The 19,917-nt window shown below is 40.1% G+C and overlaps 1 protein-coding gene across 5 annotated transcripts in view; it reads left to right on the top strand.

The window, feature by feature from the left end:
• elmo1 (engulfment and cell motility 1 (ced-12 homolog, C. elegans)) overlaps positions 1 to 19,917 on the top strand; it is a 100,396-nt gene that overhangs the window by 17,789 nt on the left and 62,690 nt on the right. The window contains exon 1 of one of the 5 annotated variants that reach the window (XM_087834575.1): positions 10,152 to 10,325. The exons of the other annotated variants lie outside the window; for them this stretch is intronic. The gene's annotated coding sequence lies outside the window, so the exon portion shown is untranslated. Of the gene's footprint in view, positions 1 to 10,151; positions 10,326 to 19,917 lie in introns of those variants that run through there. 5 annotated transcript variants of the gene reach the window in all.

Raw genomic sequence — 19,917 nt, 5'->3', positions numbered from 1 at the left:
GCCTGGTCGGCAACAGTGCGTGTGCTCTGTTTTTGCAGCTTCGTAGGATCCTGAGTGTGCACGTAACTTCCCAAAGCATCTGTCTTTTCTGTTTGCTGTTTAGCACACAGAAGCCGTACCAACACTTCCTTCCTTACGAGCAATGATAATCCTGTTGAGAGATGAATACCCGTCAAGAGCAGTTTTCACTTAGCTGCGAAGAGATAACTACCGTCTGTGTTTTATGAATGAGAAACCTCACAGAGGAGGCTATAAAAGACAAGTGTGATGTCTGTTGTCTCCAGCTTGTGGTTATGTATGCATGTTTTCCGTAATAACCTTTTGTCCGGTGCATTTCTTTCCTGCCGTCTGGTGTATAATTTTAGCATTTTAGGAACACAAATTTCAGGGCTGATTATTGCTAAACTGCACATTTGAGAGACTGCTTTTAGCCTGACCTTGTTGAACTGACTTTGAAGAACGTTTTACCTTTTTAAGGTATTTTTTTAACACGACAGGAAGCAATTTAATTATCCAATTGATGCTTTTGTTAGGATTTTTTTATGACCTCAGTGGCAGGTTCAATGAGCTAGATTAGCTGGCATTTGGAAAAGCTGAGTTATTGATTTGCCCTCCAGAAACGAGGGTTGATTGGTAACATAGCATGAAACTGGAGCTTGTTATAACTTATTCCCTGTCCTAAATTTGGTTGGTCGGTTGTTTTTTCAATGAAGGCCAGTTTCATAACCTCAACCGTGTCAGTGTTTTAAAATAGGCAAAATGTTTACGTGGTTGTTTGCTTCTCTGAAATGCGCCCACCTAGAGCGAGGGGCGGGAGGGTTGTGTGATAGAGTGGTGCTCGGATGCGCTCAGTGTTCTGCTAGAGTAGTCAAGGTCACTCTATGATGGAGGCGGGTTTAGATTTTTTTGGTTGTGAATGAAAAATGCTGCGCTGGTTTCCTCCCTGTGTTACAACGCCTTCCACCTCCTCCAACACATACCTCGCACGACAATGGGACTATAGACCTAGTTCTATAACTTCCCTTTCTATCCAATCGAAAAGCACCATAGATCCCCGCCTTGGTCATGTGACCTGACAGGGTTTTGTTGTGTGCCTACCATCCCCACTAAACACCCTCCACACACACACACACACACACACAGATGGGGGTCAAGGGAACTTTTTCAGGATGGCTTGTTCCTTGAAGCGTGGCCCCTGAGGCTCCAGCCCTTTGTTGTCTGCAGTGATCAGTCAGAGGGGAGCTCTGCTCAAACTCTTTCTGCTCCAACTCTCTGCCGCTTTTGAAGCATTGCACTTTAATGCTTTTCTTCATCACACACAGTTGTGGCTTTGGCAACTGTTACACACATTTTTATGGCGTTGAAGAAGAGATTTCATATTTGGTTTTGTTAACAGCGAACGGACATTTACGTTTCCACAGTGGTTTTTTGATTTATTTCTTTATTTTTGAGCCAAAAGTTTGTTTTACCTCAGTTTTTAAAAATGTAAAAGACAGAGAAAGACAAAAGAATATATTTTGTATTAGATTTACATGTGATGGAACGGGAGTTGGGGCTGGTTTATCTGTTCTTTCTTTTGATATGAGAGAGTTAGAAAATGGTCATTGGTCACATTTGTTAATACTGCTGTGATTGCTGCAACATAATTGTAGTACACCTAATTCACAAATGTAAACTCACATTTATAAAATACGATCATACAAATACGAGTTTGGCTGGCTTGAGAAACTGAACGACACATGGTCTAAATACACTAACAGCATCCAAAGTATTATCCTTCTTGTGTAATTCTGAAATATACCTAACCATTTTTGTTAGATGTTGGATAGGCTCAAATGTTTGCAATGGCTAACGTGTAATACTTAACCTGATTTAATGTAACTAACATTGTGCCTTGTAGTAACTATAGTAGGCTACTCGGCAACCATCCAAACATTTCATTCAGTGTCCTGTCAACAAAATCTAATATTAGCAACTTCTTTTTTCAGCTGTTGTTGATTTTTTTTTTTTGTTTTTGTTTACAGAATTGCTTTTTTTTGTAAGATTCTATATTTGTTTTGTTTTGTTGTTCCGTGGTATTGAATTGGGTATTAAGAATCGTGTAATTCTGTTGGTCTCAACTACTAAATTTCTGTTATCAAGATATCCCTACTCCCCACTTGGTAGTCATCATGGTATCACATTTGGGCCGTTATTGTAAAGTGATTTATCTAAATGAACTGCATCTATATACTCACAAGTCAACTCTAATAAACACAGCATAGAGACTTCACTGAATTTTCCCCAAATAAGCTTTTAAACAGTCTTCTATCTCCCATAGATTTCAGTTTCTTCAGGTCTTTGAGTGCTTTATCTTATATTGTCTCACTAAGCAGTTAGTTAGCTTGTAATAAATAACTTGTTATATGTCTGTGCTGCAATTATTACATACTGTAAAAAGTCAGTCGGCACCATTGTCAGGGTTTGTTCAACATCAAAGGTTTGAGATTATAAGCCTCCTTTCTTTGAGTTTTCTGTGGAGCCGTTTATTTCTAATAAATATATTTAGAACATGACATTTAAATAGTGCTTGTGCATTTGAATACCTTACCTAAAGCCATTTCTACTGTTATGACTATAAATGTAGTCACATCAGTAGTCAATCTGTCCCTTTAAGTATCCAGCCCCCTCTTTCCTGCTTCATTCTAACAGTCCAAAATATGTAAGCTGATTACACCCCAGACCCCACGGGCCTACAGCCAGACCAGCCACTGGAGACTGGAGACATGCATAGCATAACTGACATTTTTATCTCTTTAACCAGAATCTCTAGCTGAGGTAATTTAAGGTTCAGAAACCGCTGTTATCAACCTCAGGATTTCATTGAGGTCCGTTTAAAAATCCCGATGGTGAAGTCTGAACCGACCACTGGTTGAGTATGCGGAATTTTCTTTGGAGGAATTTGTGATGGTACTGTGTTTTTATGATAATTCTAAGCATGCATCCCGTTATTATTACTAAGGGTCTAAGCCTGCCTTCCACTAAAGTAGACGTTAAGGTCTCTTTGCTGATTGCACACGTCAGCAGTGGTAACAATCCGGCACACTGATGGGTTTCAACCCAGCTGGATCCCAGCAAACTTAATGTTTCCTACCGCTGCGACAGATTACAAGTTTGGATCTAGTTTTAAAGACAATATTGGATCACAAAGTATTTCCATAACTCAGTCCTGCTGTTCTGTTCTGTTTGGAATAAATAAGCTGTGGAGACTGGGTGTTTGACCTGGAAAGGCTGCTAAGAAGCCCAAGAGCAGAAGGTCCCTCTCACACTCTCGCACACACTTTTTTTCCTGTAGCCAGCAGTGGAAAGGCTTCCGGGGTAAACACCTAATTGCGCGCTTCTTTTCTGTTTTAAAGCTCTCGCCGCCGACCTTGGTGCTGACTGATATTGAGTTATGTAATGGGCGAGGATGGCATGTTATTTTTAAATCTACAGAGAAAAGGGATTGTGTTTGAACAGAGTACATTGCCTATTGTGTATCAGTAAGGGAAAAAAACAACGTGTAATAGTCACCTTATGCAACACCCTTGACAACGCGCACTGTAAGTGCTGATTTAAATATACACACAGGGGTATTTTTGATGATGCAGTTCATGTTTCATAAGCGCTTACATATCCTAAAATATCACACTTTCCATTTAGATTGATCACAGAGTAGTGATGAACCTCATTCATGATCAGTGGGTCACCATATTTGTCTGTTCACTTCTCAGCGCTTTATGATGCATGGATGCTGTAAACACCTGATATAATTAGATAAATAAATACATTCAGTCATTACTCATTACATTGGTAAAGAGATGAAGGTACATACATAGCAACTTTTTGCATCTGTTATCGGGCCACTTCTCATTTGTTTGTCTATGTTTTAGAGTTGTGTTTAAAAGTATAATCATGGGAAGGAAGAATCAGAGCAAAATGTTAAATCCAGTTGTTGAGTGGTTGCTGGTAGCTCCTTGATGAACTTGATTGCAAAGAGGTATACAGTGCTGCACCAAAAATCTCCTTGCAGTTGCTCTGGTTGCTAGACTGATTGATGCGGTTGTGACACCAGTTTGTCTACAAATGCTAACCAACCACCAAGTGGTAAGTAAACTTAAAAAACTGCAACACAAACCAGAACTGCCACCCTGTTTGCAACCAATTTCACCCAGTGACACCCAGCAACCACTTGCAAACCGGCTGGGAAAAACAGATTTTTTCCTGACAACCAGAGGTTACCGGGAGATCACTGGCCAGTCTCCAGACCTGTGTAACTGAGCCTTGTTCAGTTAGTGCACTGACAGCAGTGTCCCTGTTGTTATTGCTATTTGCAGTACAGCGCATGACTTACTTTCTTAAATTCTAACATTGCCTTTTCATCCTCAGTTTAAAGTTGGCACGGGTTAAGCGCCTGAGCCATTTGCATTATTAAAATGTAACTGTTTTATTTATTTATTTATTTATTTTTCATGCATTTACAGATAGAGAAAGGGCAGATGTTAGAGTGACTGATGGTCTGTGAAGAGTGCTGACTGCAGCATTGTGCAGACAGATAACGATATGGGCAATTAAAACAATTTATCATTATACACAAAACAATAGTGTACAAGTGAGTTTCAATTACACCAGAGTTTAAGAAACTTTTAGTTAACATAAATATTTGACCTTTCTCATTTTGAGCTTAAAAAATGACACGAATAAACGTTTTAATATTAACTAAGCTCAATGTGTAATAATTTCTTCCTTTGTGTCACAGTAACCCTGTTAATTTAAATAATAGTGGGCACTTACTTACAGTTACTTATATTAAAATGAGAATACCGGTTATGAAATGTATTTGCATAAGGCTTTAGTGGTGACCTTTTCTCGATAGCTTGAGATTTGCCCCATAAGACTTTATTATCAAATTGAGCAGAGCTTCACTCTGCAGTCTCTTATCTGCATGTGGGTTGCCAGTCATCCAGGTCATGGCACTGCCTGTATCACTGAGAGGTGTGAACAAGGCAACCTCCAGAAGCCCACTATGGGTTAAATACCTGGGGCTCTATCAGTTTTTAGAATGAATGAAATGTGAACCTAAAAAAGAAGCCGAATTGCCTCCATTTCAGTCGCATGAGGCTCTTATCTGTCTCAACACGCTGATAATCAAAAACCCCAATGCACCCATGGTGTCACTGCTCACTTTCCTCACATGAGGGGAGTAAATAAAGCCTGAGAAAATAAACTGTAAGCATAATGGAACAAACATAAAACAGTCATGAAAACAGAACAGGCATAATTATGAACTGCAAGCTCTGAGCTTCCTTGACATGCACGCTGCAATATTAATAGATAAGTGCAGACTCTAGCAGACAAACATCTTCTTCCTGTCTTTCTTGATCATATTAAGTGCAGTAAGTGCTTGCATGCATATTTTTCTCAGCCTGACTGTGTTTAGATAAAAGAGCTGAATGCTTTCCTGACTACACATTACTGACACAAGACATCCATCCATCCATCCATTTCCTTCCACTTATGCGGTCCAGGGTTGCAGGAAGGCTGGAGACTATTCCAGCTGTTCTATCAAGGCAGAGTACACCCTGGACTTATCACTCATCTATCACAGGACCAAGATGCACACACTTAGACTGAATTAGCAACAAAAACCCCAAACAAACAAACAAAAAAACCCACTTTTAATTGGGATTTAGATTATTTGGGTTTACAGTACACCTGTCTGGTGTGATGCACACACAGGATTAGTCAATTGCCCCTGAACCTGTGTGCTATTACTACTGTCAGACAAGCAAGGAGTCAGCGGCACATTAGCGTGTGCAACGATGTTCCAGTCATTGTTATTCATAGGATAATAAGTGGATACTTGCACAAAACTGGGCAGTGAAACTCAGCTAAAACACTGTATTTACATTTGACATTTTCTGCATTAAAATACGCCCAGTTGTGTTTGGACCAATTAAGGAGCTGCTGTCGAAATTTTTGTTCCTATTAATTTTGCTTCTGTGGTTTTGCAGACTGTTGCTGTTTCTGCTTCTTTTTCTGGCGGGTCACTTTAGGGGTCACCACCACAGCAGATCGTCTGCCTCCGTCTCATCTCCACCCTCAATATTCTCTGTGGTCTAATCGGTTGATGACACACTGCTTTAAAAGCGTCATTTGTAGAAAATAACGACGACTATATTTTTGTGTTCTAATAACATTACTTTGATTGACGCTGTCATCGCGTAACTGTAGATTATTGTTTATCTTGATGGTTTACAGACCTAGCATATGCATGCATGGAGCATTGTTAATGATGATATGGACTGGCAAGATGTAATTCATTTCTTTGTCCAGTAAGAATGGTCTACTGGTGCACGATAACTTCATTACAGGTTATCTCTCTTTGCATTTTATCTAGTTTAGAGTCTAAAGCAGGAAGTCTGTCTTTCTCAGTGCCCCGTTCAAACCCCAGGACTTTCCTGTTTTTCTTTTTTCTTTTTTTTTCAGGCTAATAGCTTGTGTTCATTTACGGCTGTAGTTTGATCATGCAAGTGAAACGTGTTACTCTTCTTAAGTGGAATAAGTGTGGATGTGGCTTTGAATAATAGATGAACCCCCGAAGTGTTATGGAATTATCTTGGCCTGACAACCTCCTCTGCAAGCACAATGTGGGAATGTGCCGATTCATTTTATGTTTAAAAAAAGAGAGAGAAAGTCTGTGAATAAGAAAAGACCACCAGTCAATTGGATGACGTCAGCACCTCCCTGACTTTATTTAAAACCTGCATTTGCTTTAGATTTTCAGTTAACGCTTTGATCTACAACCATGTAGAAAGAAGTGCATCCACAGTGGTTATCTAGGCCATGGTCATAGAGCTGCTGACTGATATCCAGCTCCTGAATTTTATAAACAGTAACACTTGTTTTGAATATTTGCCCATGTGTTGTTGTTAATCAACATCTTGCTGCTATGTATGTGAAAACTTCTGTTTACTTTTCAGAAATAGGTCAGCATAGCTGGTAAATGAAACAATCAGCTTTAAATTATTAGTATTCTAATATGCCAAATTCTTTGTTTTTCTGCTAAGTAATATCTGATTTTAAGCTCTCACAGTACTCTGCAAAAGTCTAGTCCATAGTTCTCCAGGCTTCATGGAGGACAGTCAAAGCTATCTTTGGATGTTGGCTGCTTTTTGTTCTGTTCTCCATCCTGATGATCCCACACTGCTTAAATAATGTTGAGGTCGGGGCTCTGGGGAGACCAATCCATGACTGATAGTGTTTCAGTGTTTGTTTTTATATCCAGCTATGCTTTTTCTGCAGTCTCTGTGTGTTTGGGATCATTGTCATGCATGTAAACTCTTCATCACCTCCATATATACCGGTGACAATTGGAATCAGACAGTTCAAACTTGGTTTCATTACTCCATAAGACTTGTTGCTGTTGATTTTCAGTTCAGTTCTTGTGTAATTTAGCATACCTCATCATTTTCTGCCTGTTTCCCTTCCCCTGACACTATTTCTGATGAGGCTTCAGTGCACAGATCAACTGAAGGGCCACATGTATCTGGTGTCAGGTCTTCACTGGGTTTTCCCCTTTTTTTAAGGACATAACTTTCAGCTACTGTTCGTCTGGTATAAACAGTTATTTATAGTTACTTCTTCTTTTATCCTCCATTTGTCCAGCTTCCTCAAAATTATTGATTTGCGCTCTGCAAATCATCCGAAAACATCCAAGTTTTTTAAGTGTGCAAACTTTTTAATAATAGCTCTTTGGGAATCACCTTTTTGGTGTAAAATTGCTATTTTATGCCTGTGAAACATTGTTATTTTTGAGACTGTTAGTAAATTCGGGTAAAAAAGTAGGAAAAAATAAATGTCTATGTGATAGGCTGCTAGTTACAAAAGTCCCCAAAGATAGACACAAAACTAGCTCATCCCGTGGAGTTATGTGCTCTGATGTGCTTCAGTGTTAAGTGGCTTAATTTAAAAGACAAAAAAAAAAAAAAAACTCACAACATTAAACTGACAATAGTCAATGTCAGTTTAATGTCAATGTCAAAGTGAATAGAAAAGGCTTTCTGAAAGTCTGCAGAACTATCGCTCAAGACCACTTTTTAAAAGAATTTCAAAAGCGTTTGGCTCTTTTAAAGTAAAATAGAAAGAAGTGAAGGGGGGGGGGCTTGAAACGTTTGCACAGCACCGTACAAAAACCAGCTAAGGCTGAATAGCCCAAGACTAGAGCCACAAACAGACGAGACTGCTTCAGTCAGTCTGCTGCTTTTGGATAAACTCAACACATTTCAGATCTAACACAGAGATCATAAATTCAAGTAACCAAAAAAAAAAAATGTATGTGTAAACATTGCAGCAGGTCAATCAAAAGTTTTGAGTATCGACCCCCTCATCACTTACATGCTTAAATTTTGGGTGTTAGCGCCTTTTCTGTTCTGTTCTCTGTGAACGAGGAACGTTTACGGGTGGCTTAAATCCTTCTTCATCATTGCGTAAACATCTCAAAACACTTGCACAAAATAGTTTACTGAAATGCTGTCTGTCCACATGCTCAGAAAGGTCCGAGCATAAATATTTCCACCTCGTTGTGGGTTTTTTCCTCTCTTTTTTTCTTCCTTTTTTTGAGGTTGTGTAGGTTTAGACTTTTTGTGAGGGATATGCATATTAATTGCATTTGTGGAAATATGCCTAAATGAGCTCGTTAGAGTTTGACTTCAGATCATAAGACTTTTAACTCTGAAAGAATGGGGAGGTGTAATTTCTTCAGTAGTGTTGTACAGTTTTTGAGTTTTAGTGAGCAGATGGTGACATGGAAGAAATGTCACGTTCGCCAACCTCGACAGATATGTCGTAGCATCCTGGATGAATCATGAGGACTTAAAGCGACTACAAAGTCAGGACATTCAAGGAGGAGTTTAGATAGTTTGGACAGATTAATAAAGCTCTGGCGTGCTTCTCTCTTTGCTAGCTTTCGTCCCTCTGTCGCAGTCTGCTGACAGTCGGAGTATATAACCCAGATATTCTTAGCTCTATAGCCAGGACATAGGTCCTCTAAATATTTTCACTTCCTCAGGTCAGGACAGTTTCCAAGTTTGGCTCTGACGGCACGGCCGATCACATGACTGCTCATTTCGCATGCAGGCCTGTCATCTTGCTCATATTTCCGTGTCTTGGAACATGAAAGACTTAAATGAGGATATGATATATTTCAATTGGCATGTTTTGTTTTCACCGCTGTGGCTGAGCTGAAATGTTTTCCCGCTTGGACGCTCGCCTTTCGGAGGCTCGCTGGAAGAACCGAGAGTCACGACTGTTTGTATTTATGGGGCTGACTCTAACCAAAGTTGACCTCAGCCTGGGTGGAGCAAACATCTGTTTTTTGTATGTGTCGCTTGCACAGATGGCCTGTTGAGCTCTCAGCTGGAGATGAAGATGTCATCGTCTTGCACAAGCTGCAAATGTTTAATTTAGGCGTTTGGCCTGATGATCAGCGATCTTTTGTGACAGTATAAACCATCTGAGTCACTCTGTTGTTGCAGACTGTGGTAATTAGGGGGAGCGAGAGGTGGAAGTGAAAGTGTGAGCTGCACTGGTTGATGATATCTGAATCCATACATGAATTCATCGTTACTCTCAGTCAATGTTTTAATGCCAACATTTTAGATGCAGCAGCAGCTTGGCTCTCGAACAAGGGCGAACCTCGCTCTTTATTTTTGGCGTACTAAATGTCACTGATAGGTTAGCTGTTTACTCTGACATATTACACGCAGAATAAGTCTCGGGCTTAATTTGTTGTGCTTGTAGATGGCTATTAAGGCTTCAACAGTTTAGACTAACACAGTGGAGCTGGAGTAGGGGGGCACTGATGGCATATTCATAAGCTATAATTACCCATAAGTAATCCAGTCACCTCACTGAGTGTGTTTTTTATTCCTAGGCTTGAAACAGATGCATTGTTTGTCTTTCCTTGCATGTGAGCTTTAAGTTTTCTTGGCTGTTGTTGTCTTATCTTTGAATTTACCGCTTTTTTTGTCTAACAGACAGACCTGTTTCCTCCTCACTCGAAAAACGCCTACTTCCTCTACTTCCTCCTTCTGTCTCAGCACTCTGTCGGTTGTTCTTTTGCCTCAGGCGAAGCACTGCACAGACCGTGGTGAACTTTTTGTTTGTGGCTTGTGATGCTGAAGTCACTTTACTTGGAGGCAGATTGTCACACCGAAGTCGCGCTCTCCATCCCGTTATTGTAGTCGCATGCACAAGAAGCAGGTTGATTGGGAAGAAAGCTAAGAGTACTGGTGGATGTCTTGCGGGTGAGTCCTCAAGTCTTCAGTACTTTTCACTCTTTAAAAGGCTACACAGGATGCAGTAGGCCTCAGGGTGTGGCTCCGTGTGCTCCCCTGCCTCCTTTAATCTCCAGTGTGCCACCTCCTTAAGCACGGCCATTGTGCGGTAGGATGTTTGCCGTCTGGAGTGGTAAAAGTCTTGGTATGTCTGTTCCAAGAACAGGGAACTTGCGTGGGTTTTCCTCCAGCAAACCAAAGAAGAATTGCGCTGTCAAAGAACGGACGAGTTTAAAGACAGCTGAGCCTTGTGGCCTCGTAATTTGGTGGGATGGAAATGTGGTGTCAGTAGTTTATGATTTTGGATTGAAGAAAGTGTATACTTACACAGCTGATAAATCTGCTGCATTGGAAAGTAATTACTTGGCAATATGAATGTTCCCTCACGATAAACATTAAGGATTCGTTTTGTGCTTTGGGGCCTAATTTTGCATTTCTCTGTCTCTGTTTTTTTTGTCTCCTCATCACTAATAATTTCAGTGTTTTTATTACTTGGTTTTAGAGAATATCATCCAAGTACCTCTAATTGTTTCTGATTCACTTGTTTACCTTAATTTGCCAGCTTGCTCTTGCTCCGAGCGCTATACTTAGGCTATGTTTGTTCTGTGTTTGGTGTTGCATCATAGCTCCATGCTTATTTCTTTTCTTGTGTGTGTAGATTTATGTTAAAAAAAAACCCCATAGAGATAGTATATTGAGTGGCACATGTAAACTCATAAATGCAAAAGTCAGCTTGGTGTTAGCGGCATAACTGCCTTGAAAGAGATTGGCTGGCTGCTGCTGAGAGTTGTTACGAGCAGCTGGTAGCGACCTTTGACAGGATATCCTGCTAGTGTTGTGTGAGCGAAGGCGGTTTGTGACACAGAGGCCCGCTGAGAGGCACATGGGTCGCACAGAGACTTTAGAAATTTTAGAAAATGGTCTATTAAATAATAAAAATATTTTTAAAAAATGACTTGGCTAGGTTGTTTTCTTTGTCTTGCTGGTATGCGAAGTCCCTCAGAACGTGGCGCTTCCTGTTTGTTTGAATCTTGATGCCACATTTCTCAACCCTGTCCCTAGCTTTACCCTTTATGTCTTTGTCCTTTATTTGAAGCCTTTTTCTCAGCCCTTTGTCTTCCAATCAGTGGTTTTTCCTGTCGACTGGGTGTTAGGTATACGTGTGTTGTGGAAGAATGGGAAAACAACTAAATAAGCATGAAGATTTTAAGATTAAGTGTACTCTTGCTGTTATGCCTTTCATGGCTCTTGGGACTGTGCTCTGTTTTGTGTTGATACTCTATTCATCAGTGATTCCCAGCCAGGCGAGTTTTCTGTTTTTTTTTCCAACCTCCTAAATGGTTGAAGTGTTTAATTTATGCCAGCAGTAATAGCGCAAATGTAACTGAGCTGTAATAACTACTATTATGCACACTTCTGTATCGTTAATTAAATCATATCAAGTTAAAGTAACATATTTGGAACATGAAGCATCAGATGGTGTTTATAGTTGATCTACCGTAACTACAGGGTGTGTTTTGTATGTACGCTCACAATAAGTGTAACGTGACGATCTTGTGTGTGTAGATGTGTAAAGATGTCACCTTTAGAGCGACAATAACTCTAGGTCCTCTGCAGCACGACTTTGGCCTTTTGTCTCAACTCAAATAAAAGATGGTGGCCTTTTTGAAGACACACACACACACACACACACAGACACTAACCCCTGCAGCTAGGCGGGCCCTTTGTAGAGGCATCAGATGAAGAGCTTGAAGGGGTTCTTTTGAAATCCAGCCAGCACACAGACTAATACAGACACACCCACACAAAGACAAAGTTACTGATCTCTCCATATACAATTCTTGAAGCTCTCATGCGAAAGCAATAAACATGAAACCTCTCCCACACCAATAGTTCACATGATACCGTGAAACCTTGTGGTGCAGACACACTTCAGGCACACAAGAACTTGGGTGACCAGATGTGTTATGATAGGATTTTTTACATTTACATTGCGTTTTGCTTGGTCTTTGTGGATATAGGGGGATAAAAGGGTCTTGTTAGTACTTGCACGTTTGGGTTTCCATGTTGAACATTTTTAGTTATGCGACAGTGGCATATTAAAGTTTTCCAGAAGCATAATTAATACTGTTCAGCATATGCAGGTAATCCCTGCTTCAGACCACTCCAATCAGTCCCTTTCTGCTCTTTTGTATGATAAAAGTGAGCGCAGTAAAGACCTCGACGATATTATATGTCACGTACCAGCTATTTGCTGATAAGTTTAATAAATTGCAATCGGTCAAGCTCCACCCACCTGCTGTTCAGGCCTTCTTTTGACAAGGGTCAGCCAATCAGAATAAATGTGGCTGAAAGGTAGTGGGAATGACTCTCAAACCAGGAGCTGGTCAGACGATAAAGTGATGTGCTGTGCCAAGGCCTAGTAAAAGAAATGGGGACTTCTTTGAACTCCAGTAGAACCACAGAATGATAACAGATCTCCATTATGTAAGTTGTAAGAGGTTGAAGTTATAATGATGAGCAGTTAAGAAACTTGTTACAATCATGACGAGTAAGATGAGTCAAATAGAGAGTTGTCTTAGAGAGTGGAGAAATTTGGCTACATTTTTTACAACTTTAAATGATTTCTTTTTTTAAAAAAGAAAAAGGTAAATGCATTAATTATTAAACTGTGTATTTAACCAGACTTTAATAACCAAATAAAAACTATGTAAAAGTGTTACCAGATCAGACTGTGTAATGCGGGGATGGGGGCTTATTTTCCTAGGGTTCGGCCCTCCACAACAGTCCCAGTTTCTAATGTGCCCAGTCCACATCCTGGGTGAGGGTGTTTGCACATAACAGCCTCCTCAGGTCGTGCTGCTTTAAATGCCACTTAAATGTCCGAGTTTGAGAGCGACACTTGGGTAAATGTGTTAAAGGCTTCTGACGTTCATCAAGTGTTGCTAGGCGACACATCACGGTGTTTAAAAAGTGCCGTCTCATGGTCTCTGTCACAACATTGACGCTCTCACAGAAAGTTTCTTGGAGGGGCAGCCCAGTCTCACCATACTCTAGCACAAGTCATCCTGCGGTCTGATACGTCCATATGATGCGATAACCCTTGTCTTTCTATTTTTAACCCTCTGTTTCTCCTTTTCTTTTGTTCTACTTTCTCAGATGTCTATAATGTGCTGATTTACTTTCTTTTTTGCTTTATTTCTGTTTTTTATTACATTTTCTCTGGCTTTCTATTTATTATCAGTACCCTTCATTTTAACTTTCTCTGACACGCTGTCGGCCCCGCTTTCATTTACGTTGCTTCTCGTAGCCTTCCTACCTCTGTTCCTACTCATGTTCCCATGCCTTCACCTTCACCCTCCCCCTCCCCTCGTCCCTCCACAGATTGTGGGACCCTCTTATTACACATCATGAATTATTGAGGTGAAACCTAGTATTGCCTAACACAAGACACACACAAAGACAAACACAAGATTTCTCTCCCCTCTGTTTCCTCTGCTGTCATCATCTCTCTTCTCTTTACTGATGGCTTTGTTCCTTAATTTCTACCTCTGGCAGGTGACAGAATCGCACAACAATAAACTGTTTATTGGACTACCGTATATGATTAAATTAAACTTATAAATGGAAAGATGCATAAATGAATATAATTTCACAGTCTCAGTCTTTTTTTTGTATTTGTCATTTATTTGGGTTTAAATAATGTTCAAAAGCAAAACAGTCATAATCCTTTTCTCTGCTTTTTTTACCTAAATTAAATAATATTCTCTCTCTAAAGAAAACTGGTACCCTCTCCAAAATTCCAGTATCAACAAGGCTCTAGTTTCTTCTGTTTTTATGTAATCATGGGGAAGATAGATACAGTAACCTAACCCAGCACTAAATGCCTCCTGGTAACAGCAGGTGGGCGAGTGTATAAGGACAGATTAATTGCACACATGTACTTTCAAAGCTTACAATAACTTTGGGCTTGACTCTGGAACAGTTAGACTGTGGGTTCATTGTATAAGAGTCATGGTGCTGAATACAACGTGTAAATATGAAGATTGCACCAAGAGAATTAAAAAGAGAGCATCCAATAAGGCTTTTCTGGTCCTCGACTTACAGTACCATGTCAAATTCTGACCCTACATTCTGAATGTTGTGACAGAAATCCTCAGACCGGTCACTATATTTTTTTTCATCTTCTGTTGTCCAATTTTGATGAGCTTGTGCAAATTTCCCAGTTTTTCTTTGTTCTTAAACACTGTTTTCAGCTGATAGCACGGGCACCCGGTGTGGTCTTCTGCCCTGCAGCCCGTCTGCTTCAAGATTTGACGTTGTGTGTTCAGAGATGCTCTTCTGCATACCTTCAGTGATTATTTGAGCAACTGTAGCTCAAAGATGTCTGGCCACTCTCCTTTGGCAACAACTATCCAGAAAACTGCTGCTCAGTAGATATGTTCAGTTTTGGTACCATTCTCTGTAAACCCACGAGTTGGTTATGAGGGAACATTCCAGTAGATGAGCAGTTTCTGAAAAACGCAGACCACCCTGTCTGGCATCAACAACCATGCCACATTCAAAGGCACTTAGATCACCCTTCTTCCCCATTCTTATTTGCCTTGAGCACGTCTACATGCCTGAATCCATTGAGTTGCTGCCGTTTGATTGGACGATCAGATATTTGCATTAACAAGCGGTTGAATATATGTACCTAATGAAGTGTATATGTATTATTTGGGTCAAATTCTGCAAAATAATATGTTTCTGGAGAGAGAAGCAGAGCACGGAGTGGAAAAAGAGGTCGATGAAAGCAATAAAACATCAGATGCGGTAGAAAAGCAGAGAAGAGAAAAGAAGCGGGGTCAGATCCAGAAGATAAAAAAAGATGGAATGAGGTCTTTATCCCGCTGGCCTGCTTAACCCTCTAGCAGAGCGTAAAATAAACACACTCAGTCACTCAAACTCAGCTAAACCAGGTTGCAGCAAATCACCTGCTCTGACATGATGAGCTGTGACAGCAGCTAGCGCGATAACAAGGTTCCATTTACAGTGTAAAGAGGCTGCAGCGAGATGCCAAAGTGACAGATAAGGGAATTGATACACAGACCACATGGCTCATGTAAATCATGATCTTTTGTAGATACGAAGGCAAACATATACGGACGCCAGACATAATCCTGGTGTGAAAAGCTTGTTTCTAAGAAGCTGTTTGCAGGAGCGCGGCGTGTCGATCGCTAGAAAAACATGTTGATCGAATGAGTCCTGGACCACTTGTAGCTCTGGTGTGCTATGTGTGTTGAAACGTTGTGTTTCTCAATTAAATTGAAGCTTTAGATAATGTGTGCGTGTGTGTGTCCTGGTACGTGCACATGTGTGTATTTCCAATCAATATGCCTCAAGGTAGTCCATCTTTGAGTCATCTGAAGTTCTTGGAAGATGATGACAAGGTGCTGGGAACACACACATACAGATACAAACGCACAAACACGCACACACTTCTCATCCTTATTGGAAAAACAAATCCTGTGTCAGGAGAATGAGCTTATGCTCTGACTTAAGGTACAAACAAGTCTCTCAAACTCTTCACTTAATGGATCTTCCTGTAATTTTTGGTTATTTCTTTGTGTTATCACAGCAGGGTACTCGGTGAACTGAGCCTAAGTATTGGTGCAAACTATAACTATACGCTATCTTTGGCATTTATGCACTCCAGTTTCATGTTACTCATCAGATCCTGTTATGTCTGTGATAACATCAACAGAAATATGTCCCAGTGGACTTTATTGTTTGGCTTTAGTTACAACTGGAAGTCCCAGAAATTGCACTGGTAGGTTTAGTTAAAGCAATACGAAACAATTACATTCAAATAAACTGCTTTACTTATTTACTTTTTGTGTTTTTGAGACAAAAAGGGGATTTTTGATTAGAGAAAACCACTATAGGATTTTTAATGCCTGTACTTGATGATTTAAAAACCCAACATTGCACTCTGGTATCCAGCCATCCTTTTTTTATGCTTATCCAATTCATTTTTCACATTTCATTTATTAGGTGTTATAAATGCCAGTACCATCGAATATCATCAAATAGCTAATATAGGCTTAGAACCTAAAAAACCCCCAACTGGGTTCTGTTGAGGGTCCCTGATATTTAGATAATGCTAACATGTTGGTGCAGAAAACAGTGTCAACTTAAAGTCTTAGATTCACTGTGATAGCGTGTTAACCTTAAAGGATAAAGTTTAGCATGTACCCTTCATCTCATGAGGCTCTTTAATGCACTGTGTTGTATGTGTGCTCGAATAATCAGGAAAACTTTGGAAATGGGAGCATCTGAAGAGCATGTGAATGTACAAGCTTTAGCTAATGTTATGGCTCTTCATCCAACAGCTGTTGAGATATTTCACTTAAAAGTTGCTGTGATATTTTAACCTGAGGAAACTGACAAATTAAACAGTGGACAAACATTAAAGTCACTGGAATATCAGGGCTAAAAATGTTGACGGCAGTCTCAAGAACAGCAGATTTCTAGCTTTCATTTTCTGTCTCTCTGTGACTTTGGGTCAGTTTTGAGAGGGATGATTATCTGTACATAGATGACTAATGCGAGTTTCTTTGTGTAATGCAACTAAATGAATCATACATGTGTTAGTACAGTAAGGCTCCTGTATTTGGGACATGTATTTTTAACATGGAAAAAACAGGATGAGCCTGAAATTTATTTTTTCTTCTTCTTTTCTTAAAAGGCACATTTTTGTGAACAAATAGAAAAGCAGGATTCAAGAATTCAGTTTATCCAGATGTTTACATAGATCTCTTTCAGTGTTGTCTTTCCATTTTGTTTTTCCTCATCTTTTGTGGCATTATCTTTTCTGCGTAAGGTTACAGAGCTGGAAAGCGGAGCAAAACACTAATTTACTGAACATCACTGAAGGCAAAGTGTATCAGAAAGTATTTAACATGCATTAAGAAACCGTTCTAATCTTCAGCAGGCAAGCTCGTTCAACGCAGAGGGCTGGAGTGACTCATTTTTGTGAAGTTGTGACAAACGTGACTTGAGTATGGGCATGCAGTTTGGAAAGAAAATGCATCCACATCTCAAGCTATTGATGCAGCAGCTGCCATGGCAACGGGCCCTTGAATAAAGGCTATGCGGATTATTATGGGGTGAATCACACACAACGCCAGGCCGGTGTCCTTAAATTAACACACGCTCTTTAAATGCACACGTGCATAGATTACATGTGGTCAGTGTTTGTAAACACGTCTCCAGTCATCCATCCACAGGTGCTTCTGCCATGTGTATTAACACTATAATAACACCATATTCCGCTCAGCCGTTTTCTCCCAGGAATTAGTCTGAGCCAGCCATTATACATTATGCATTTTCAAATTAAATATGTAATCAGACTTCTTCACCAGGAACTAGGATTATCTGAGTTTTTTAGACAAGCTGAGAAGGTAAATTATTGATGCCTTCCTCAGTTGATTAGGGGGATTTCTATGCTACATTTTCCACTCGAGACTCGTCCACCGGCGGGTTTCATTAGACCCCCTGCAAGGACACAGAAGTGGTTTTGCTCAGTTCTCCCTGCACGGTTCCGGGTAACTCTGATTTGCTTTTCTTTAAGCTGTGGAAGCACAAACTGGCTTATCCACAGCCTTTCAGGTCGATCTGGCTGTCGTCTCCTATGTGAGATATTAGGGCTGTGCGATATGACCAAAATCTCATATCCCGATATAAGACATCTATCGTCCGATAACGATATAAATCACAAAAATTTTACATTTTCTGTAAATTCTGTGAATATCGGGCAGCTCAACTTGCCTGAAGTGTTTCCAGCTGGGCGTCGTGTATCTGGAGACCAGTGTTTTAACAGATGCATGAAACAATACATTTTTAGACATAAGTTGTAACGGCCGCCGTTTTCTTTGAGTATTTATTTCACGCGTGCTGCCGGAAAAGCCTGTTCTAACATTTGAGTCTAAGGTTTATTTTTTAGCACCTGGCGGCTCTTTTTTGCTTCTCATCCATAAATACTCTGCATACTCTTTCACGGGATTCAGTTTATTTTGAAGTCTCAACAGGATCTTGAGCTTTATTGTGAAAGGTTTATGTGGAAAATGAACAAGCGGACACCCGATGGTTTTACCGTAGTTGTTGCTAACAACAATGCATAAAAACAGGCGCTTGTCCGTCTGTAGTGTGGTTATATTAAATATAAGAGAAAGAGAGAACTTTAAGAAATCAATATAGCCACTACAGTGACCATCAAAACAATGAAAAAATATTGCCATAAACAGTGTACTTTGCGACACCACGAAACAAACCATAGCGTAAAATGAAACGATAGACGTTTTTATATCGTCATCCGATATATATCGTTATACTGAACAGCCCTATGAGATATCATGCCGTTTTTGGTGCCCTGAAGGGCTGTGCACGGGGACAGGGGTCAGGAAGGAGGATTACAGGTTCCGTGTTAGCATAGGGGTAATTGCATGAAAGTGGAGTGAGTGTTGACGTCTTTTGCCTTTGCTTTGTTTATGAACAAGAGTTCACATGGTTGCTTATACGGATTCAAGGTATAATTGTAAAATTCAGTTATGTTGTGACCCATCCCCAAGTCAAGTACTAACATCCATCTTCTTTAATCTGTGCTTCATCGTTTTTCTGCTTTCCTTTTGTTGTTTTAGCTTTTTTTTTAATCTGCAGCTAATCAAGTCTTTTTATCAATCCAAGCTAAGATATCTGGGTCATGTCACTTAAGTAGTTTACTCAGACTTGACAGAGGTCACCCAGAATAACAGAAGACATTGCTCAGATCTTTTAAAGGTTGTTTCATGTGCCCCATGATGAGTAAACTGACCTTTTATATGCTAAATTGGAGGGATACCCCTTAAAGCAAGTGCTACTGCACAGGGCTGTGGAAGAAGCTCTGCGCTACTAACGTGTTTAACCGCTTGCTTTTGACTCTTATGTTCATGCTAATGTGGTTTAATGTGGCAGTTACATCCTCTCTCCAAAGCTACAGGAACTATTATGTGAAAATGTCCAAAGGGACTTTCAAACTGAACTGTTCCACTGCTTGAGTCACAGGAAGATGCTGCTGAGTGGTTTATGGTTTTTCTGCTGGATAAAAATGTCTGAATTGAGAATAGAACCAAGAGTAGCTGTTGAATTTTGACTCGAACACCAGTGAACAATTTGAATATATCCAGATGTGTGGACTTTTTGTCTTCCCTTTTGGCAGTGGGAGTAAATGCTCTAACGTCCTTCTGAATTCTTGTACAGAAAGTAACTGTAGTAACCACATTTAAAACTCCAGTTTTGCAAAATACAGAGAGATTTACGTGGCTCTGATAGGCTTAATCAGCATTGTATGAGCTTGTTTGGCAAGGGCTCGAATTTATTGGATGGTTATTTATATGTAAATGTACCACACTCCAACTTTAAATTAGTCTACCCCTGGAAAAATTGATCTCAGAGGACAAATAAAAGTCTGCCTGCCTTAGTTTGCATAAGCGATAGTCAGAAGTTTAACTGCATTCACGTATGACTTTCAGTGCCAGTATTT

This window comes from Neolamprologus brichardi, chromosome 22 (assembly GCF_056152115.1).
Source record: "Neolamprologus brichardi isolate AB-2024 chromosome 22, ASM5615211v1, whole genome shotgun sequence".
NCBI lineage: Eukaryota > Metazoa > Chordata > Actinopteri > Cichliformes > Cichlidae > Neolamprologus > Neolamprologus brichardi.
This window is presented reverse-complemented; position numbering and strand designations above follow the sequence as displayed.